The sequence below is a fragment of the Pseudorca crassidens genome, chromosome X, assembly GCF_039906515.1.
Source record: "Pseudorca crassidens isolate mPseCra1 chromosome X, mPseCra1.hap1, whole genome shotgun sequence".
Taxonomy (NCBI): domain Eukaryota; kingdom Metazoa; phylum Chordata; class Mammalia; order Artiodactyla; family Delphinidae; genus Pseudorca; species Pseudorca crassidens.
The window spans coordinates 64,369,817-64,393,231 of record NC_090317.1 but is presented as its reverse complement, the minus strand read 5'-3'; the positions used below and the strand labels follow the sequence as shown (position 1 = coordinate 64,393,231).

The window sequence follows — 23,415 nt, the reverse complement described above, 5'->3', positions numbered from 1 at the left end:
TGGGTTATTTGTTTTTTTGCTATTGAGCTGCATGAGCTGCTTATAAATTTTGGAGATTAATCCTTTGTTGGTTGCTTCATTTGCAAATATTTTCTCCCATTCTGAGGGTTGTCTTTTGGTCTTGTTTATGGTTTCCTTTGCTGTGCAAAAGCTTTGAAGTTTCATTAGGTCCCATTTGTTTATTTTTGTTTTTATTTCCATTTCTCTAGGAGGTGCGTCAGAAAGGATCTTGCTGTGATTTATGTCATAGAGTGTTCTGCCTATGTATTCCTCTAAGAGTTTGATAGTTTCTGGCCTTACATTTAGGTCTTTAATCCATTTTGAGCTTATTTTTGTGTATGGTGTTAGAAAGTGATCTAATCTCATACTTTTACATGCATCTGTCCAGTTTTCCCAGCACCGCTTATTGAAGAGGCTGTCTTTTCTCCACTGTACATTCTTGCCACCTTTATCAAAGATAAGGTGTCCATATGTGTGTGGGTTTATCTCTGGGCTTTCTCTCCTGTTCCAATGATCTATCTTTCTGTTTTTGTGCCAGTACCATACTGTCTTGATTACTGTAGCTTTGTAGTATAGTCTGAAGTCAGGGAGCCTGATTCCTCCAGCTCCACTTTTCGTTCTCAAGATTGCTTTGACTATTCGGGGTCTTTTGTGTTTCCATACAAATGGCGAAATTTTTTGTTCTAGTTCTGTGAAAAATGCCAGTGGTAGTTTCATAGGGATTGCATTGAATCTATAGATTGCTTTGGGTAGTAGAGTCATTTCCACAATGCTGATTCTTCCAATCCAACAACAAGGTATATCTCTCCATCTATTTGTATCATCTTTAATTTCTTTCATCAGTGTCTTTTAATTTTCTGCCTACAGGTCTTTTGTCTCCTTAGGTAGGTTTATTCCTAGATATTTTATTCTTTTTGTTGCAATGGTAAATGGGAGTGTTTTCTTAAATTCACTTTCAGATTTTTCATCATTCGTATATAGGAATGCCAGAGATTTCTGTGCATTAATTTTGTATCCTGCTACTTTACCAAATTCAATGATTAGCGCTAGTAGTTTCCTGGTACCATATTTAGGATTGTTTATGTAGAGTATCATGTCATCTGCAAACAGTGTCAGCTTTACTTCTTCTATTCCGAATTGGATTCCTTTTATTTCCTTTTCTTCTCTGATTGCTGTGGCTAAAACTTCCTAAACTATGTTGAATAAGAGTGGTGAGAGTGGACAACCATATCTTGTTCCTGATCTTAGTGGAAATGCTTTCAGTTTTTCACCATTGAGGATGATGTTGGCTGTGGGCTTGTCATATATGGCCTTTATTATGTTGAGGAAAGTTCCCTCTATGCCTACTTTCTGCAGGGTTTTTATCATAAATGGGTCTTGAATTTTGTCAAAAGCTTTCTCTGCATCTATTGAGATGATCATATGGTTTTTCTCCTTCAATATGTTAATATGGTTTATCACATTGATAGATTTGCATATATTGAAGAATCCTTGCATTCCTGGAATAAACCCCACTTGATCATGGTGTATGACCCTTTTAATGTGCTGTTGGATTCTGTTTGCTAGTATTTTGTTGAGGATGTTTGCATCTATGTTCATCAGTGATATTGGCCTGTAGTTTTCTTTCTTTGTGACATCCTTGTCTGGTTTTGGTATCAAGGTGATGGTGGCCTCGTAGAAGGAATTGGGGAGTGTTCCTCCCTCTGCTATATTTTGGAAGATATTGAGAAGGATAGGTGTTATCTCTTCTCTAAATATTTGATAGAATTCACCTGTGCAGCTATCTGCTCTTGGGCTTTTGTTTGTTGGAAGATTTTTAATCACAGTTTCAATTTCAGTGCTTGTGATTGGTCTTTTCATATTTTCTATTTCTTCCTCATTCAGTCTGGGCAGTTGTGCATTTCTAAGAATTTGTCCATTTCTTCCAGATTGTCCATTTTATTGGCATAGAGTTGCTTGTAGTAATCTCTCATGATCTTTTGTATTTCTGCAGTGTCAGTTTTTACTTCTCCTTTTTCATTTCTAATTCTATTGATTTGAGTTTTCTCCCTTTTTTTCTTGATGAGTCTGACTAGTGGTTTATCTATTTTGTTTATCTTCTCAAAGAACCAGCTTTTACTTTTATTGATCTTTGTTATTGTTTCCTTCATTTCTTTTTCATTTATTTCTGATCTGATTCTTATGATTTCTTTCCTTCTGCTAGCATTGGGTTTTTTTTTTGTTCTTCTTTCTCTAATTGCTTGAGGTGCAAGGTTAGGTTGTTTATTCGAGATGTTTCCTGCTTGTTAAGTGGGCTTGTGTTGCTATAAACTTCCCCCTTAGAACTGCTTTTGCCGCATCCCATAGGTTTTGGGTCGTTGTGTCTCCACTGTCTTTTGTTTCTAGGCATTTTTTTTATTTCCTCTTTGATTTCTTCAGTGATTGCTTCATTATTAAGTAGTGTATTGTTTAGCCTCCATGAGTTTGTATTTTTTACAGATCTTTTCCTGTAATTGATATCTAGTCTCATGGCATTGTTGTCAGAAAAGATACTTGATACAATTTCAATTTTCTTAAATTTACCAAGGCTTGATTTGTGACCCAAGGTATGATCTATCCTGGAGAATGTTCCATGAGCACTTGAGGAAAATGTGTATTCTGTTGTTTTTGGATGGAGTGTCCTATAAATATCAAATAAGTCCATCTTGTTTAATGTATCATTTAAAGCTTGTGTTTCCTTATTTATTTTCTTTTTGGATGATCTGTCCATGGGTGAAAGTGGGGTGTTAAAGTCCCCTACTATGAATGTGTTACTGTCGTTTTCCCCTTTTATGGCTGTTAGTATTTGCCTTATGTATTGAGGTGCTCCTATGTTGGGTGCAAAAATATTTACAATTGTTATATCTTCTTCTTAGATTGATCCCTTGATCATTATATAGTGTCCTTCTTTGTCTCTTCTAATAGCCTTTATTTTAAAGTCTATTTTGTCTGATATGAGAATTGCTACTCCAGCTTTTGGTTGGCTTCCATTTGCATGGAATATATTTTTCCATCTCCTTACTTTCAGTCTGTATGTGTCTCTAGGTCTGAAGTGGGTCTCTTGTAGACAGCATATATATGGGTCTTGTTTTTGTATCCATTCAGCCAATTTGTGTCTTTTGGTGGGAGCATTTAGTCCATTTACATTTAAGGTAATTATCGATATGTATGTTCCTATTCCCATTTTGTCAATTGTTTTTGGTTCGTTACTGTAGATCTTTTCCTTCTCTTGTGTTTCTTGCCTATAGAAGTTCCTTTAGCATTTGTTGTAAAGCTGGTTTGGTGGTGCTGAACTCTCTCAGCTTTTGCTTGTCTGTAAAGGTTTTAATTTCTCCATCAAATCTGAATGAGATCCTTGCTGGGTAGAGCAATCTTGGTTGCAGGTTTTTCTCCTTCATCACTTTAAATATGTCCTGCCAGTCCCTTCTGGCTTGCAGTGTTTCTGCTGAAAGATCAGCTGTTATCCTTATGGGGATTCCCTTGTGTGTTATTTGTTGTTTTTCCCTTGCTGCTTTTAATATTCTTTCTTTGTATTTAATTTTTGACAGTTTGATTAATATGTGTCTTGGCATATTTCTCCTTGAATTTATCCTGTATGGGACTCTCTGTGCTTCCTGGACTTGATTAACTATTTCCTTTCCCATATTAGGGAAATTTTCAACTATAATCTCTTCAAATATTTTTTCAGTCCCTTTCTTTTTCTCTTCTTCTTCTGGAACCCCTATAATTCGAATGTTGGTGCATTTAATGTTGTCCCAGAGGTCTCTGAGACTGTCCTCAGTTCTTTTCATTCTTTTTTTTTTTTATTCTGCTCTGCAGTAGTTATTTCCACTATTTTATCTTCCAGGTCACTTATCCGTTCTTCTATCTCAGTTATTCTGCTATTGATCCCATCTAGAGTACTTTTAATTTCATTTATTGTGTTGTTCATCATTGCTTGTTTCATCTTTATTTCTTCTAGGTCCTTGTTAACTGTTTCTTGCATTTTGTCCATTCTATTTCCAAGATTTTGGATCATACTTACTATCATTATTCTGAATTCTTTTTCAGGTAGACTGCCTATTTCCTCTTCATTTGTTAGGTCTGGTGCATTTTTATCTTGCTCCTTTATCTGCTGTGTGTTTTTCTGTCTTCTCATTTTGCTTATCTTACTTGTTTGGGGTCTCCTTTTTGCAGGCTGCACGTTCATAGTTCCCACTGTTTTTGATGTCTGTCTCTAGTGGCTAAGGTTGGTTCAGTGGGTTGTGTAGGCTTCCTGGTGGAGGGGACTAGTGCCTGTGTTGTGGTGGATGAGGCTGGATCTTGTCTCTCTAGTGGGCAGGTTCACGTCTGGTGGTGGGTTTTGGGGTGTCTGTGGACGTATTATGATTTTAGGCAGCCTCTCTACTAATGGGTGGGGGTGTGTTCCTGTTTTGCTAGTTGTTTGGCATAGGTTGTCCAGCACTGTAGCTTGCTGGTCGTTGAGTGAAGCTGGGTGCTGGTGTTAAGATGGAGGTCTCTGGGAGATTTTCACTGTTTGATATTATGTGGAGCTGGGAGGTCTCTTGTTGACCAGTGTCCTGAAGTTGGCACTCCCACCTCAGAGGCAGAGCCCTGACTCCTGGCTGAAGCACCCAGAGCCTTTCATCCACACGGCTCAGAATAAAAGGGAGAAAAAGTAGAGAGAATTAGTAGAAGTATGAAGAAAGAAAGGAGGGAAGGAAGGAAGGAAGAAAGGAAGAAAGAAAGAAAGAAAGAAAGAAAGAAAGAAAGAAAGAAAGAAAGAAAGAAAGAAGCAAAGAAGGAAAGAAGGCAAGAAGGAAAGAAAGGAGGGAGGGAGGGAGGAAGGAAGGAAGGAGGGAAGGCAGGAAAAAGGACAGAAAGAAAGAAGATACAGTAAAATAAAATAAAGTACAGTAAAGTTATTGAATTAAAAAATAATTATTTAGAAAAAAAGGGATGGATAGAACCTTAGGACAAATGTTGGAAGCAAAGCTATACAGACAAAATCTTACACAGAAGCATACACATACACCCTCAAAAAAAGATGTAAAGGGAAAAAATCATAAATCTTGCTGTCAGAGACCACCTCCTCACTTTGGGATGATTCGTTGTCTAAAGGAGGGAAGGAAGGAAAAAAAGAAAGAAAGAAAGAAAGAAAGAAAGAAAGAAAGAAAGAAAGAAAGAAAGAAAGAAAGAAAGAAAGAAAGAAAGAAAGAAAGAAAGAAAGAAGGTATAATAAAGTTATTAAAATTAAAATTAATTATTAAGAAAAAAACTTTAAAAAATTCCATGGACGGATAGAACCTTAGGACAAATGTTTGAAACAAAGCTATACAGACAAGATCTCACACAGAAGCATACACATACACATTCACAAAAAGAGGAAAAGGGGAAAAAATCATAGATCTTGCTCTGGAAACCCACCTCCTCAATTTGGGATGATTCGTTGTCTATTCGTGTATTCCACAGATGCAGGGTACATCAAGTTGATTGTGTAGCTTTAATCTGCTGTTTCTGAGGCTGCTGGGAGAGATTTCCCTTTCTTTTCTTGGTTCTCACAGCTCACAGGTGCTCAGCTTTGGATTTGGCCCTGCCTCTGCGTGTAGGTCGCTGTTTTTTGCTCAGACAGGACGGGGTTAAAGGAGTCGCTGATTCGGGGCTCTGGCGCACTCAGGCCGGGGGGATGGATGGGCACTGGTGCCGGGCGGGCCTGTGGTGGCAGAGGCCGGTGTGACATTGCACCAGCCTGAGGTTCGCCGTGCGTTCTCCCGGGGAAGTTGTCCCTGGATTCCGGGAACCTGGCAGTGGCGGGCTGCACAGGCTCCCCAGCAGAGGGGTGTGGATAGTGACCTGTGCTCGTACACAGGCCCCTTGGTGGCGGCAGCAGCAGCCTTAGAGTCTCCCGCCTGGGGTCCTCGCTTTTAGCCGTGGCTTGTGCCTGTCTCTGGAGTTCCTTTAAGCAGCGCTCTTAAACCCCTCTCCTCGCGCACCAGGAAACAAAGAGGGAAGAAAGTCTCTTGCCTCTTCGGCAGGTGCAGACTTTTCCCCAGACTACCTCCGTGGTGCACTAACCCCTTCAGGCTATGTTCAAGCCGCCAACCCCAGTCCTCTCCCTGCACTCTGACCGAAACCCGAGCCTCAGCTCGCAGCCCCGCCCGCCCCGCCTGGTGAGCAGACAAGCCTCTCGGGCTGGTGAGTGCTGGTCGGCACCGATCCTCTGTGCGGGAATCTCCCCACTTTGCCCTCCACACCCCTGTTGCTGTGCACTTCTCCGCGGCCCCGAAGCTCCCCCCTCCGCCTCCCGCAGTCTCCGCCCGTGAAGGGGCTTCCTAGTGTGTGGAAACTTTTCCTCCTTCACAGCTCCCTCCCACTGGTGCAGGTGCCGTCCCTATTCTTTTGTCTCTGTTGTTTCTTTTTTTCTTTTGCCCTACCCAGGTACGTGGGGAGTTTGTTGCCTTTTGGGAAGTCTGAGGTCTTCTGCCAGCCTTCAGTAGGTGTTCTGTAGGAGTTGTTCCATGTGTAGATGTATTTCTGGTGTATCTGTGGGGAGGAAGGTGATCTCCGCGTCTTAATCTTCTGCCATCTTTAAGGTCCCCTCCCCATGTTTAATTTTTGAGTAGCCACTAAAGTATGTTCCACAGCAGCTGCACCAATTTACATTCCCACCAGCAATATATGAAGGTTCCAATTTTTTCACATCTTCATCAACACTTCTTATTTTTTTTAATTATATTTATTCTAGTGGGTATAATGTGGTATCTCACTATGATTTTAATTTGTTTTTCCTTAATGACTAATAATATTGATTATCTTTTCACATGTTTATTGGCCATTTGTATATCGTATTTGTATAAATGTCAAGTACTTTGACCATTTTAACTTGGATTTTTTGTTTTTAACTGTTAACGTAAGGTCTCTTTATATATTCTGGATATTAGACTCTTGACAGATGCATGATTTGCAAATATTTTCTCCCATTCTGTTGTTTGTCTTTTCACTTTCTTGATAGTATCCTTTGAGGGAAAAATGATTTTAATTTGATGAAGTCCAGTTTATCTATTTTTTATTTTGTTTCTCATGCTTTTGGTGTCATATCTAAAAATTCATTCCGTAATCCAAAGTCAGAAAGCTTACACTTATGTTTTTCCTGAGTCTTATAGCATCAGCTTTCAAATTTATATCTTTAATCCATTTTGAGTTATTTTTGTATATGTTGTAAGGCAGGAGTCCAATTTCATTCTTTTGCATGTGGATATCCAGTTGCCCCAGAACCATTTGTTGAAAAGACTATTCTTTCTTTGTTGAATGATCTTGGTTTTAAGGGGGTGGTATTCAAAACAAGACATTTGATAGTATTGTAGGATACAATCAATAAATTTTCAAGATTTTAAAACTAGGACCTTAAGTAAGTAAGCAAGTAAGTAAGTAATGTGGAAGAGTAATACTGAAGAATAGCAATACATAGACTGTATGAACGTGATTATAACTAGAATTTACTAAGCATGAAATTAAGCATTCATAATGAATCACATATAACTTGTTTCACTGTATATATAAGTAAATCATGTGAGAATATGTTCTGTTCTGACCACCAGCACCGGGTGTTCCAACAGTCATTCACTATTATCTAAATCTCTTTCCTGCCATGAAATTTTATTCCATTCTTCTATGTTGATTGGTCTCATAAAGCTATGTTGATTTTTTGCAGCTGAAATACTTTTCCCCCTCTTAAAGTTCCACTGGTCTTGTTTTACTGCCTCTTATAGGAAGCTTGCAAAGTCATTTCCTTTTCTTTCCAAATTTCTCATACTTTATCTTGTTCCTTTTCTTTTCACTGTTTTCTTTTCTCTTTGTTCTGTGTGCTTCATTTTACTTTCATTCGTCTTTTTTTTTTTCTATTTCTTTATGCCTGTAATGAATAGGTGAGCAAACCGATTCATTATCTCACATTGTGAAGGTAAAAGATTGACTTTCTAGCAAAGCCATCATAAATAATTGCTTCAGGAAAGAAATTTACCATTTATCATTTTCTGATTCCTGCTTGATCTCAGTCATCCTTAGTCCTCCTAGTGCCAAAGCTGGGACCACTGTTCTCACCTGCAGGCTTAGCCTGGAAACATTGATTTTAGAATATAAGTCTTTAAAAATTGCCATCCTATCACTCTGTGACTCAATATCAAGTTACTCATGCTACTTGTTTGGACCCGCAATTATGATCCTTTGGATAAATGCTCTTGTGATTTGTTCACTTTGTCCCCATCTTGCCATTCTGGTAACCCATTTTCATTAATTATTTTCTGAGCCTGAGTCCCTATCTTGGTACCTTGCCTTCTACTTCAGTCTTCTAGGACTGGATTTTTGTTTTGTTTCTGTCCATTTCCCCCTTCTTCCCTGGAGTTCTCCTTTCTGAACTCCAGGACAGTAGCCAAGTCCATGTTAACTTGCTGATGGTCTACTCTGACTTCTGTATTAGCCTCATGAATCCCTTTTTTCTGCTCAGCTGGACTGTTGGGAATTACTATTGTCTTATAAGCAAATAACCTCAAGTTCACCATTCTTAAACTTCAGTGTGCATAGAAATAACCTGTGGTATATATTAGAATTTCAGATTACTGTATTCTATGATCTGAAATTTTGATTCATTATGTTTGAGGAAAAGCACAGGTCTTTTAATATTTAACAAGCTCTTTTGGTGATTCTTATGCCAGTGGTCAGCAGACCATACTTTGAAAAACATTATAACTTACAATTATGGCTCGCCAATGAAATGTTTACTATTATCTATTGCCATATTATTTGGAAGCTACTTCTGAATTGAACTTCACTGAGTCTAAAGGACTGGATCTGTTTTAGCTGCCTGTCATACCTGATGATTTCCACCTGTGAGGTTTGCTGAGACCTAAATGGCTTGTTTCATTTTTTTTATTTTTGAATTTTTATTGGAGTACAGTTGATTTACAATGTTGTGTTACTTTCAGGTATACAGCAAAGTGAATCAGTTATATATATATATCCACTCTTTCTTAGATTCTTTTCCCATACAGGCCTTTACAGAGTGTTGAGTAGAGTTCCCTGTGCTATACAATAGGTCCTTATTAGTTACTTATTTCATATATAGTAGTGTGTATATGTCAATCCCAATCTCCCAATTTTTCCCTCACCCCCTTACCAACTGGTAAGCATAAGGTTTTTTTTATACATCTGTGAGTCTACTTCTATTTTGTAAATAAGTTCATTTGTACCCTTTTTTTTCTTTTAGATTCTACATATAAGTGATAATATATGATATTTTTGTTTCTCTGACTTACTTCTGAATTGAACTTCAGAGTCTAAAGAGCTGTATTCCCTGCCTGTCATTCCTGACGATTTCCACCTGTGAGGTGAGATCTCAATGGATTGTTTCTGCATGCAAACTAAAGATGGGCAGGACCAGGCTCTGATCCTAGAAGTAGGCCCTATATGTGTGGCTTGAAGTTGAAATCACACTTTCCAAGGGTGAATAACAAATGAGCTTGATTTGAGTGTGATTTGTTGGGTGATACTTAGTAGAAGGGCAGAGACAATACTTGTGTTGTCAAGTGATAAGTGAGAATCTGGAAAATATTCAGCATCATGGACATTTGATGGTTTTGGTTGCCCAGCATTAATTTCCTTTTCTTAATTAGTATTTTAATTTCATTATGAGGAATTACCTCTTCTCCATTGCATCTTCTGTAATCAGGTCCCACTTCCTCCCCTAACCAAAGGATGAAATAGTGATCATAATTATGCCAACTTAACACTACTTTCCTGGAATTTCAATCTTGAAGTGAATTGCAAAAAGACAAACAAGTTTGAATCTATTCTATTCCAGCAGAGGGTCCAGTGCATACTCTTTTGCTACAAGAGAATTCCTATTCCTATGGTTACATCTTCTTAGCCTTTAGCTGCCTTTGTTCTTGCTGATTTCTAAACCTGGTTCTCCAGCCTTCGGGTGATTTCTATGAAGAAACAATATGTTTCCAATTAATTTCATTTTGCCTAAGTTAGCCAGATTTACTTCCTGTTGCTTGTAAACAAAGAACTGTAAAGGATATATTCAGGAAGATAAGGCAAAAGGACTGGAAAATTGTAATACAAGCTTGGGGGAAGAGGGTTCTCTGAAGGGAGAGCAACATGTTGGAGGACTCATGTGGGCCCAGAATTTGGACTAAGAATACCAGTTTTAGGGCTGAGAATAAGAGAACTAAGTCTAGATTCTACCTGTCAGTGATAATGTGTTACTAATGTATTGAACGGTGTTGAACCTGCAATTTGAAGTTTTTATACTTATAGAGAGAAGTAGCTGGAAAAGGTAGAGACTGATGGGGCCTGACACACCCCAAAGATCATCTCTAGTTCTAAACCTAGGCCCTGTTAATCATCTTCATCCACTTCTGGAAACCACACTATTCCTGACTACTGAGATACACCTCTAAGAACAAGCAGCATATTGTGAAGATCAAGATAAATACTGGTTCAGACCTTTTAATTTATGCCTTTCCACATGTATATCACATTTAATAATTTTTATTGGTGGGGATGGAAGTAAGGGTAAAGAGGATACAGGTGTTGAAAATTATGTTTATATTTATATCTTGAAAATAAAATTCATTGACATTTCCTAACATGCCATCTTGTTATGGTAGGAAGAGAAGGCAGAGCTAGAGATTGATGAGTCAAACTATGATGGGGTTGTACTTGAGCTGGATAATTTCCACCTGGACAAATAAGAAATGTTCAAGAAAAATGTTTACTTATTCAGCATTAGGAAGTATAAAAATATTCTATATTTGATTCTAAAAATCATATGCAACTCTTCTTTCTACTAAAACTGTGTCTATAATACAATTTTTTCATTTTTAAACTATTTTATTTTACAGGTATTTAGCAGGCAAACTTCTGGAAAGTAATGGTTATAAGCATGACATTTGCAGCATAAAAGACCAGAATTTGAATATCAGTTCTATTACTTACTAATTGTGTAACATTGGAAAAACTGTTTAAACTCTCTGAACCTCAGGTGTTTTTGTTTTAATTTTTAAAATAGTCATAATAATACTTCATAGTCTTGTATAAAATAAAGTAATAATCACAAAGCATCTAGCACTGTGCCTGGAACTTAGTAAGTAGTAAATATATTATTAGTAGCAGTAATAGTTGTAGTTATAAATTGAGAGACTGTATTGATTTGCCAGCATGATAGCCTGTCTTTTTTGGAAAGATGATTTTTAACATAAATTTTAAAAAATTGATTAAATATTCATTTTTTAGTTTAATTTGGGTCAGTTTTTTAGGAGACTGATTGTACCAAACTATCAACTGTCAACAACAACTGAGTCAGTCTTTGGTCTCCCAAAAAAGCTGGTTAGTGTCATAGAAGCCCCTGATGGAGCATTCAGCTAGTATCTCAGAAAAAGTTCATGGCTGTCTCTAACTAACTGTCTGTCTCATAACTAATCTAATATAATCTTCATAGCCCTGTGAGATAAATAGGGATATCACCTCATGTTACATAACTGAAGTGCAGAGGGCTTAAAAGACTTGCCCAAGATTACATAGTCTGGAAATGAGTCAAACTCAAATCTTTTGTTTTCAAATCCTGTGTTAATTCCATTATGTTTAGAATATGGTAATTTTTGGTATCATATTATAATGCAAATAAGAGCTGTCAATGTTATTAAAGGAAATGTGGTGGAGAGGGGCAGCAAACCAATATGGATAAATTATTTTAAAAGAATCTTCTTTTTGGTTTTATAGCAGGTTCCATTTGACTGAATTATTCAGTTGAATTGCTTTAATGTTAGTATATCTATAGTGAAGAATCAGTATTAGTAAGAAAGAACATAGTCACACAAATCTAGAGAATGATGATATCTCCTCACGGATCATCTCCCTAGTGATTCTCTACGAGAGCTGGCTGCACATTTACAGACCAATAAAATCTGAAATTGGGGAAGGGGCACTGAATATATACTTTTAAAAGCTACCAAGGTGATTCTCATGTGTAACCAGAGTTGATAACCCCTGATTAGCCCAACTCCTTATTTAGCAAAACATGGTGACCTCAAACTAGTGTCTTAACTACTGCATTAAATATAATTAAACATATCTATATTATCCATATTGCTCTTGGAAAATCTTGCACTCAAATTTTTATTGACATTATCACCTATTTTGCTTAAGTATTGACTTTACAAGAGTATGGTCTTGAATTAACATAGCCCAGCGAAGACATGAAGAAAAGGTCCTTGAAGATCTATTAACTTTTTGCTCAAAGGGAAGTATGAACTTGCAAGGGAATATGTAAACCAGAATGTTTAGGGAGAGAGGTCACCTCTGGTTTTGGTTGTTGCTTTCCATCAGTTTGAAAGGTGTGGTAATTCATTGGCAGGGTGGAATGGAGTGGCTGTAAATACTTGACCCAGAGGTCAAGATGCGGAAGTTTAAGATATAGCCCTTTTTAGTTTTGATTCATTGTTCAACCTAAAGTAAAGTCCTAGGATATTGGAGGCATATATATTTAAAGATAAGAATAATATACCTTTTAAAGGCCAAGTACAAGTCACTTTTAGATGGTCACCGTTGGAGATTATTCATGCTCTGTTTGGGATAATTAAGAACTGATTCAAAATAGTGCTTTTTATTTGACTTTAAAAATTTTTGTATTTATACTTAAATATAGATGTTTTAAATGCATTAAGAATTCAACTAAAATAATTTAATGCTCCCATCCCAAAGATCTGTTGGGGATATTGGGAAGATACCCAGTTTATCCATCATCATGTTCTGGTCACTCCTTCACTGTAGTCCTTCCATGTTGAGCACAGATAGCTTTGTCATTGGGACCATAGCAGAGGTGTTCTTCTAAAATCGCTCATGTAGCTATAGAGGCTATATGTTTAGGTTTTAATGAGCTTGCCTGTTAGGATGGAAACTGAGACAAACTAGACATGGAGAGAATGAGAGTGTTGTGAGAAAGAGAAAAATTAATAAATACTAAATTGAATAGAAGATCACTGAGTCTCAGATTTGAAAGAAATCTTGAAGTTCATATGATACAATTCTCTACCTCAGGCAGAAATGCTCTCTTCAATATCCTTGTCAAGTGGTTATCTAATCTTCATTTGAAAACTTCTAGTAATGTGGAACTGCTCTTTGTACAAACCATTTAACGTTTAATTAAGGTATCATCCATTTCTAAGAAAGTTTAAAAGCTCTTGTTTGAGTCACAGATAGTAAAATAGAGGTGATAAATGATCAGCTATCATTCTAGTCAATTGGCCAATCACATAAAAAGAGACTATTTCTCTGTATCCCTAGCAAAAAGTCAGCAACACTAGAAATTTGGTATAGCTGACTGGAGTTTGACTAGGCTGTCAAGTGCAAAGTACACTAACTAATAATAAATTTGCAAATTAGTTTGCAGCAATATGCTCCACAATGCAATTATCCCTATCCTTCCTAGTGGAAAGTTACACATATTCATCTGGTTGTCTGCTGGTTTTTTTCTTCTTTCACCCGACCTTGACCTACACTCTGTTAATGGAACAGCTAAAAGTGTTAGTAAAGCAGTAGCCAAATTTCTACATCATCAGTTGAAAAAAGATGGGTAACCCAATCTGGAAGCAATTCCTGAAGAGGGTTTCTGAAATGCTTTGAGCAGTAGAAAAATAGTTTTAGCATGTATATCACAACCCAAGGCAAAAATTTTGAAGGTAGTAACACTCATTTAGATATAAATCTGATGTTTTTTAAAACATTCATGTTACATTTCAGTCACAGCATTTCTCTGTCACTGTCACTCTATGTTCTCTGGTACAATGTGAACTTCATTTAAGGTCTATTGCTTGAGCTGTTAAATGTTCACTTTGATGAAGCCTACTCAAAGACCTATTCTGAATCAGTCCAGAGTGACTGTAGGTGACAGTTTGAAAATATAATTGCATGTTTAAAAGTCAAAATTTTCTAAACGATTCAGTTATTTCTTTAATTTTTAATTTTTTTGAATGAAAGATTTTTAAAATTCTATAGTGCTTTACAATTTTCAAAAGTTTCACACACATGATTTCATATAATCCCTAACACCCCTATATTGCTCTTCCCCTCCCTCTCCCCACTGGTAACCAATAGTTTGTTTTATATATCAGTGAGTCTGTTTCTTTTTTGTTTTATTCATTAGTTTGTTTTCTTTTTCAGATACCACATATAAATGATATCATACAGTATTTGTCTTTCTCTGTCTGACTTATTTCATTTAGTATAATGTTATTTCTTTAATATATGTCATTATTAACTGAATTATCTTGTTTTTTATGGAATAATACTTTGTAATTAAAAAATAAATTTCAAAGTAAAATTCATACGGTATTTACTGGAATCTTTTAGTTTCATTACTTTAAATATAAATTTGCTTATTGGTGAAATTTTCTATGAACAGCATAAAAACTGCAATTGCATTATCAATCATTCTATGTTGATTTAGTTTTATTGTGTGTTCAATTTGGATATGGAAGGGTTATTTGTTTACAGAGATATTAAAACTATTGGTCAGGTTTGATTTGGTTCAATGGGAGTATTGCTGTCTTTTCTGTATTATATTCAATGATGTGGTTATACGTTTTGTGGCCATTTCTTGGTTATTCATGCTAACAGAGAGAAGGAATGGCTTAAGTAATCCCAAAATAATTTCTATGTGCCTTTGGAATATGATTTTGAATTTCCATTCTATTATAAGAATTTTATGTTCTGGGAATATTTTTTAAAATAATTATATCACACCTTTATATTTCACCCTGTACTGCATTTCTTTGCCAGTTCATATATCACTATTGGTAGAGAAAGGCCTTTATATTCTAGCTTCTGCCATCATAAAAATAATGAACTTGGTTAAAAGAGTGACTATTTTTTTTCATTTTCAAGCAATTGTTGTGCTCCTATTTTGTATTAGGCACTCTGCTAGGTACAATAAGAGACACAGAGATGAAGAAGATATTCCCTTCCTTGAGAGAATCATAGTCAAAAAACAAAGGCAATATACATGTATCTATAATGCTTAGAGAAGTACAGAGTGCAGAAGATTTATTTCTAATTTGGGTGAGGATGAAATGGAGCAGAGAAAGACTTTTAAGTAGGGTTCTGAAGGATTAGTAATATCCAAGTATCTGAGTAAGGGAGAAAGTATCTTTCCAGACAAGGGGAAGTTTGAGGCATGTTGGGGATGTGATGAGTAATCACAAAAGGGAGTGATGGCAAATAAGTTTGGAAATATAACTGAAAAACTCATCCATGAGGTAGTTAGAATATGATAAAATTATAGTGGATAGTAATACCACTTGTATGTAAATGAGAGTTGAATATTCTAATAAAAGATGAAAATATTTTACTGAGATGATCTCAACTGTAAATATGTTATATAGATGTATTAATGTTTTATTTTTGATATTTTATGTTATATTTGAGATGCAAGAGAAGTTTCATTTGAAAATGGGCAATAGAAGACCTGAGGAGTTTCGCTGGCACATATATTAAATTTAGTGCAGTTACAGCAATCCAGACAAACTAATGAGGGTATGGAGTGGAAACTTTTGTAATTTCATTAATTAAAAAGAAAGCAATTATTATGTAGCTATTTTATTTATTACAAAATTATATTTAGAAACATTGAGTTTTTTGCAAATTTGTAATAAGTTTAATAGACTCATTGAAATTAGGTCACAAAGTGAAACCTGCTCTTGTGAATGAATTGCTAGTCAGAAAATAAGTTCTGCCACTGATGCTCAAGGGGTCTATTTTCCTCCAAGTAAAATGATTGACTTATTTGGCTTTCAGCCCTCAAGTCTGAATTCAGGAATCAGCACAGTCCAGTAGGAAAAGGGCTGAACAAAGATTTAAAGGAATATTTGGCTTAAGTTTCAGTTCTTGTAGAATGTATTTTTTTTTATGACTGTGTTTACACAAGAGATGGATCAAGTTGGGGCCATAAATTTTTTGGGGTTTTGGGGTTTTTTTTTTGCGGTACACAGGCCTCTCACTGCGGAGCACAGGCCCTGGATGCGCAGGCTCAGCGGCCATGGCTCATGGGCCTAGCCGCTCCGTGGCATGTGGGATCTTCCCGGACCGGGGCACGAACCCATGTCCCCTGCATCGGCAGGCTGACTCTCAACCACTGCGCCACCAGGGAAGCCCGGGGCCATAAATTTTAATCTAAAGTAACACAATAACAAGTATACCAAGTATGCCAAGTATACCAAACATTTTCCCATAATTCACAAAATAAAAGCTAAAACAACACAAAAGGGAGGAGCTAGTGCAGAAAAGTAGCTCAGCTTTTAGAATGTTTGCATCAGTTATTTAATTAATTAGTAGCAAGCTGTGTTTTCTTAAGGGGAAAACAATTCTGACATAAACATTCTCCACATCTGATTTCAGAAATTTTTGCATGTATAACTTAGTTAAATTATACCTGCCTAATAAGTGATGGCTTTTTGAAATATATGCTGATTGTGATTGGAAATAAAGTTTAAATGTACCAAAGAAATAAACATTATGTTCTTGCTTGAATTTCCCACCTCCCTAGTCAAGTGGAATTTATTCTATATGATATACTTGTTAAACAAAAACTTGAGTGAGAGAAAACATATTTCACATTTGGAGTAGAAATGTCAAGAGACATCCAGTTCTTGGAATTAGGTATTTCCATAACAAAGTAATTAGGGCATAAAAAGTACATTTGTACAAAACATAACAGTTCAGAGTATTTTCATATCAATTTTATTCTCAATTGTTAAGTGTTACTAACACTTTTATTGGATAGGTATGACAAATAAAATACTTTACATTTTACTGTTGAGGAAACTGGAATTCAGAGAGTTTGCCTTAGACAACTCAGACTAGAATGCACATCTCTTGACAGACTAGAACTTTAAAAAAATTTTTGAAATAATTTCATACTCATATAGAACTTTCAAAAACAGTATGGATTAAATGCTATGTACCTTTCACCCAGCTTCCCCCAATGACATCTTATGTAACTTATATACAATGTCAAACCCATAGTATGACACCCTTTCCTCCCTTTCTTCCTTTATTTATTTTTTGTGTATAGTTCTATAAAATTATCATATGTTGAAATTTGTGTAACCACCATTACAATCAGGATACAGAACTGTTCGATCACCCCAAAGAAATTTCTCTTTATACTTATACTCTCTTCCAAATGTAACCTTTGGCAATTACCAATTTGTCTAGATTCAAGTCCTTTGTCAGATATGTGATTTACAGATACTTTCCCCCAGTCTGTAGCCTGTCTTTTCATTCTCTTCTGAGAGTCTTTCACACAGCAAAAGTTTCTAATTGTGAAGAGGTACAATTGATCAACTTTACCATTTACAGATTGTTCTTTTGGTGTCAAGTTTACAGACTTGTTGCCTAGTTCTAGATCCTGAAGATTTTCTCTCTTTTTTTAAATTGAAGTACAGTTGATTTACAATATTGTGTTAGTTTTAAGTATACAGCAAAGTGATTTAGATATATATTATATATACAAATACATATTTGTATTTCACATGTTTCCGTTATAGGTTATTACAAGATATTGAATATAATTCCCTGTGCTATACAGTTAATCTTTGTTGCTTACCTATTTTATGTATAGTAGTTTGTATCTGTTAATCCCACACTCTGAATTTATCCCACCCCACCCCCCATTTTGGTAACCACAAGTTTTCTTTCTATGTCTGTGCCTCTGTTTCATATATAGATTCATTTGTATTACTTTTAAGATTCCACATATAAGTGACAGAATATAATATTTGTCTTTATCTGACTTACTTCACTAAGTATGATATTATCTAGCTCCATCCATGTTGCTGCAAATGGCAATATTTCATTCTTTTTTATGGCAGATAAATATTCCAGTGTGTGTGTGTGTATGTGTGCATATATATATATTTTATATATATATTATATATATATATATATATATATATATATATATACACATATATCACATCTTCTTAAGCCAATCCTCTGTTGATGGGCACTTGGGTTCTTTCCATGTCTTGGTTATTATAAAGAGTACTGTTATGGACTTCTCTGACAGTCCAGTGGTTAAGACGCCACATTTTCACTACAGGGGGCATGGGTTCGATCCCTGGTCAGGGAAGATCCTGCATGCTGTGCAGTGCAGCCAAAAAAAAAAAAAATAGTGCTGTGATGAACAATGGAGTGCATGTATCTATTCGAATTAGTGTTTTCATTTTTTCCAGATATGTACCCAGGAGTGGGATTGCTGGATCATATAGTAGCTGTATTTTTAGTTTTTTAAAGGAAACTCCATACTGATTTCCATAGCGGCTACACCAATTTACATTCCCACCAAGAGTGTAGGAGGGCATCCTTTCCTCCACACTCTCTCCAGTATTTATTATTTGTAGACTTTTTGAAGATAGCTATTCTGGCCAGTGTGAGGTGATACATCATTGTGATTTTGATTTCCATTTCTCTAATAATTAATGATGCTGAACATCTTTTTATGTGTCCGTTGGCCATCTGTATGTCTTCTTTGGAAAAATGTATATTTAGGTCTTCTGTCCATCTTCTGATTGGGTTGTTCATTTTCTCAATATTGAGTTTTATGAGTTGTTTGTATATTTTGGATATTAAGCCCTTGTCAGTTGCATCATTTGCAAATATCAAATATTTTTTCCTATTTTGTAGGTTGTCTTTTCTTTTTTCTTTTTTTTTTTTTTTGCAGTACGTGGGCCTCTCACTGTTGTGGCCTCTCCCATTGCAGAGCACAGGCTTCAGATGTGCAGGCTCAGCGGCCATGGCTCATGGGCCCAGCCACTCTGTGGCATGTGGGATCTTCCCGGACTGGGGCATGAACCTGTGTCCCTTGCATCGGCAGGCAGACTCTCAACCACTGCACCACTAGGGATGCCCTGTCTTTTCATTTTATTGATGGTTTCCTTTGTTCTGAAAAAGTTGTATGTTTGATTGGGTCCCACTTCTTACTTTTGCTTTTATTTCTTTTGCCTTGGGAGACAGATCTAGGAAAATATTGCTACAATTTATACTCAAGAATGTTTTGCCTATGTTCTCTTCTAAGAGTTTTATGGTGTCATATCTTATATTTAGGTCATTAAATTGTTTTGATTTTATTTTTATATATGGTGTGAGGGAGTGGTCTAATTTCATTGATTTACATGTAACTGTCCAGTTTTCTCAACACCACTTGTTGTAGAGATTGTCTTTTTTCCATTGTATATTATTGCCTCCTTTGACATAGATAGACCACAGGTGAACGGGTTTATTTCTGGACTCTCTGTTCTGTTCCATTGAGCTATATGTCTGTTTGGGGCCAAAACCATGCTGTTTTGATTACTGTAGTTCTGTAGTATAGTCTGAAGTCTGGAAGGGTTATGCCTCCAGCTTTATTTTTTCCTTATGATTGCTTTGGCAATTCTTGGTCTTTTGTGGTTCCATATAAATTTTAAGATATCTGTTCTAGTTATATGTAGAATGTCATGAGTTTTTTTTTTTTTTTTTGCTGTACGTGGGCCTCTCACTGTTGTGGCCTCTCCCATTGCAGAGCACAGGCTCCAGACGCACAGGCTCAGCGGCCATGGCTCACAGGCCCAGCCACTCCGCGGCACGTGGGATCTTCCCGGACCGGGGCACGAACCCATGTCCCCTGCATCAGCAGGCGGACTCTCAACCACTGCGCCACCAGGGAAGCCCTGTCATAAGTATTTTGATAGGGATTGCATTAAATCTGTAGGTTGCTTTGGGTAGCATGGCCATTTTAACCATATTAATTCTTCCAATCCTAGAGCATGTGATGTCTTTATATTTCTTTGAATCATCTTCAATATACTTTGTCAATGTTTTACTGTTTTCAGCATACAGGTCTTTCACCTCCTTGGTTAAATTTATTCCTAGGTATTTCTTTTTCATGTGATTTTAAATGAGATTTTTGGTTTTTTACCTTCCTTTTCTGAAATTTCATTGTTAGTGTAAAAAGTGTAACAAATTCTTTATATTAACCTTGTATCCTGCAACCTTACTGAATTCATTTATTAGTTCTAATAGATTCTGTATGGAAACTTTAGGGTTTCCTATGTAAAGTATCATGTCATCTACCAATAGTGACAGTCTTACTTCTTCCTTTCAATTTAGATATATATATTTTTCCTTTTTCTTGTCTGATTGCTATGGCTAGGACTTCCAATACTATGTTGAATAAGAGTGGTAAGAGTGGGCATTCTTGCCTCATTCCTAACTTTAACGGGAAGGCTTTCAGTTTTTCACTGTTGAGTATTATGTTGGTTGTGGCTTTGTCATAAATGACTTTTATTATGTGTAGATATGGTCCCTCTATACCCATTTCAGTGAGAGTTTTTATCTAGAATGGATGTTAAATTTTGTCAAATGATTTTACTGCATCTATTGAGATGATTATGTGGCTTTTGTCTTTCCTTTTGTTAATGTGGTATATCACTTTGATTGATTTGCTTATGTTGAACCATCCTTGCAACCTTGGAATGAATCCAACTTGATCATGGTGTATGGTATTTTTTATGTATTGTTTTTGATGTACGATTCTGTTTCCTAATATTTTGTTGAGGATTGTTGCATCTATATTCATTAAAAATAGATGTTGGCCTGTAATTTTCTGTTTTGTAGTGTCTTTTGTTTTGTTATCAGGGTTATGGTGGCTTCATAGAATGAATATGAGAGTGGTCCCTCCTCTTCAATTTTTTGTAATAGTTTGAAAAGGATAGCTATAAGTTCTTTGTATGTTTGTTAAAATTCCCCAGTGAAGCCATCCAGTCCTGTGCTTTCGTTTGGAGGGAGTTTTTTTTGGTTTTTTGGATTACATATTCTATTTCACTTTTAGTGATCAGTCTGTTCAAAGTGTCTGTCTCCTCTTGACTCAGTATTGGAAAGCTTTCTGTTTCTACAAACTTGTCAACTTCTTCTGGGTTGTCCAACTTGTTGACACATAACGGCTCATAGTATTGTTTTATGATTTTTGTATTTCTGTGGTATCAGTTGTTATTTCTTTTCTTTCATTTTTTTTGAGGGTGTTTCTTCTTGATGAGCCTGGGTAGAGGTATGTTGATTTTGTTTATCTTTTCAAAAAACCATCTCTTGTTTCATTGATCTATTCTATGGTTATTTTGAACTCTATTTTATTTCATCTCTGATCTTTATTATTTCCTTCCTTCTGCTGACTTTAGGTATTTTTTGTGGGGGGGAGTACCAAATTACTTTATTTGAAGGAATGGTACTAAGGAAAGAACTTGTAGATATTTTGGTACAACTTATAGAAAAGGTAAAAGTAACCCAAATATGCAGGCACTGCATTGGTGACAAAGGAAGTCACCCCTCTTGCTATGGAAAGCCAACCTAGAGCTTAGCTCTTGTTATCAGTGTTTCCCAGGGTGTGCTTGTCAAAGAAATACTTTGCCATGCCACATTTGGTGGCCCCCATCTTATGCAAGTTGTTAACATGGTCACCTAATTCTTTGATGGATTTCACCTGCTCCTTCAGGTAATGAGTCTCAATTAAGTCACACAAATGGTGGTCATTTTTGTCAGTGTCCAGCTTGTGCAGTTCCAGTAGCGACTGATTCACACTTTTTTCCAAGTGTAGTGCACATTCCATTGCATGCAGCCCATTCTCCAAGTCATCATGGTCTGGTTTCTTGATATGCTGAAAGAAGATTTCGCCACCCAGTTGGTTCTGCAGCTTCATCAGTTTCTCAGCATGTTCCCTCTCCTCAAGAGATTGGAGAAGAAAGCATTTGGTGAAGTTCTTCAAAGTCACATCATCACAGTCAAAATAGTATGACATGGACAGGAAGACGTAGGAGGTATAGAGCTCCACGTTGATCTGGCAGTTGATGGTGGCCTCTGAGTCCTGGTGGTTGTTCTGATGCACCTGCGAGGGGAACATGGTTATCATGGTGGGTGGCTGAGGAGAGGCAGTGTTGGCGGTGATGATGGTGGCTGTGCAGCACTGGAGTGGCAGCGGGGACCTTGGGGCAGTTGGAGTGTGCTGCGAGGTGGTGGCGAGAGCTAGCCCTGTTCTGTCCAAGCAATGTTGAAGTAGGAAACCATGGCAACTCTCTGTGAAGACTGTGGCTGACTTTAGGTTTTATTTGTTCTCCTTTTTCTAAGTCTTTTATGTAGTACCTTGGGTTGCTCATTTGAGATTTTTCTTGTTTTTTGATGAAGACCACTATGTATCTTTTGATGAAGACCACTAAGTATCACTATGAATTTCATACTTAGAATTGCTTTTGCTGCATCCCATGGGTTTTGTGAGGTTCTGTTTTCATTTTCATGTGTCTTGAGGTATTTTATGATTTCTTCTTTGATTCCATGGTTGTCTCATTGGATTTTCAGTAACATGCTGTTTAGTCCCTAAGTGTTTACTATTTTCCCATTTTTCTTAGAGTGGTTGATTTCTGGTTTCATATCACTGTGGTCAGAAAAGATACGTGAAGTAATTTCTATCCTCATAAATTTGTTAGAGGCTTGTTTTCTGACCTACTCTGTGGTGCATCCAAGAAAACATCCCATGCATACTTGAAAAGAATGTGCATTCTGTTCTTTTTGGATGTAGTGCCCTATAGATATCCATTAAGTTCAACTGGTCTATTGTGTCATTTAGAACCTCTGTCACCTTATTGATTTTCTGTCTGGATGATCTGTCCAATGATGTCAATGGGATGATAAAGATTCCTACTATTATTGAATTATTATCCATATCTCCTTTATTTATTTATTTATTTATTTATTTATTTATTTTTGGTTATCCTTTTAAATTATTTTTTTAACATTTTTATTGGAGTATAATTGCTTTACAATGGTGTGTTAGTTTCTGCTTTACAACAAAGTGAATCAGCTATACGTATACATATATCCCCATATCTCCTCTCTTTTGTGTCTCCCTCCCACCCTCCCTATCCCACCCCTCTAGATGGTCAGAAAGCACCAAGCTGATCTCCCTGTTCTATGTGTCTGCTTTCCACTAGCTATCTATTTTACATTTGGTAGTGTATATATGTCCATGCTACTCTCTCACTTCATCCCAGCTTACACTTCCCCCTCTCCATGTCCTCAAGTCCATTCTCTACATCTACGTCTTTATTACTGTTCTGCCCCTAGGTTCTTCAGAAACATTTTTTTTTTACATTCCATATATATGTGTTAGCATACGGTATTTGTTTTCTCTTTCTGACTTACTTCACTCTGTATGACATACTCTAGGTCCATCCACCTCTCTACAAATGATTCAATTTTGTTTCTTTTTATGACTGAGTAATATTCCATTGTATATATGTGCCATATCTTCTTTATCCATTCATCTGTTGATGGACACTT

The 23,415-nt window shown here is 36.4% G+C and overlaps 1 pseudogene; it reads right to left on the bottom strand.

The window, feature by feature from the left end:
- Positions 1 to 21,334: 21,334 nt before the first annotated feature.
- LOC137216749 (ferritin heavy chain pseudogene) lies at positions 21,335 to 22,006 on the bottom strand (annotated as a pseudogene).
- Positions 22,007 to 23,415: the final 1,409 nt, after the last annotated feature.